The sequence below is a fragment of the Mus caroli genome, unplaced genomic scaffold (assembly GCF_978045245.1).
Source record: "Mus caroli unplaced genomic scaffold, Mus_caroli_1 scaffold_9, whole genome shotgun sequence".
NCBI classification, from domain to species: Eukaryota; Metazoa; Chordata; class Mammalia; order Rodentia; family Muridae; genus Mus; species Mus caroli.
Genome location: NW_028227264.1, coordinates 8,729,617 through 8,730,294, shown reverse-complemented (window position 1 = coordinate 8,730,294; position 678 = coordinate 8,729,617). Strand labels below are relative to the sequence as shown.

Sequence of the window (678 nt, the reverse complement as noted above, 5' to 3'; positions counted from 1 at the left end):
TCTGCCACCATTCCCATCCCCAGGCTTGCACATCACTGGACTTGTGGTCATCTCAGGGTAGCTTCCTGTCTGGGCACTATGTCTGGTGGTTGTCTTGGACTGGTTCCTTGCCTAGTCCCAGTGGCCCTTGTGAGGGTCATCTGTCATGGGAACACTCCCACCAAGGGCTCACAATCCCAAGTGGGGTTCTTCTAGTCTCTAGCATACTTCCTGTTCTGGGATCCAGTCTAGGCCTGCCTGATGCCAGACTAGTGATCATCTCAGGCTCTCTTTGTTTTTTCAGGGAATGTTAAGCTACTAATCATTCTGATGTTCATAGGTCAGAACACAGTGTAGACATAGCCCCTCTCCTCTCTGCCACTTAGTGACACACATGTGACACGGCAGCCATGCCTGCAACGCCTCTGGGGGCAATAAGACAAAGCATCTTCATAAACAACTTGGCCTATATCTCTGATTCCTTTTTCTTGTTTATCTCACCTTCAAATATTCTACTTCTAGTATTAAGTTATGAAAGATTTGGAGAAAATGAGCCCTTCAATAAGTAGCTTGTATAATCCATAAAATTATTTGAATTGAACCAACAGATGGCAGGAAATATTTGCATTGCTATGCATTTGATATTCCTCATTTCCTCCATTAATCAGCTAAGACTTCCTGCTAATTCTACTCTCTTCC

The 678-nt window shown here is 44.5% G+C and overlaps 1 non-coding gene across 1 annotated transcript; it reads right to left on the bottom strand.

Moving 5' to 3' along the window:
- Window positions 1-285: 285 nt before the first annotated feature.
- On the bottom strand, window positions 286-415 carry LOC115032220 (small nucleolar RNA SNORA17). The gene has a single exon (XR_003837875.1). It is a non-coding gene; the product is annotated as a small nucleolar RNA SNORA17 (small nucleolar RNA).
- Window positions 416-678: the final 263 nt, after the last annotated feature.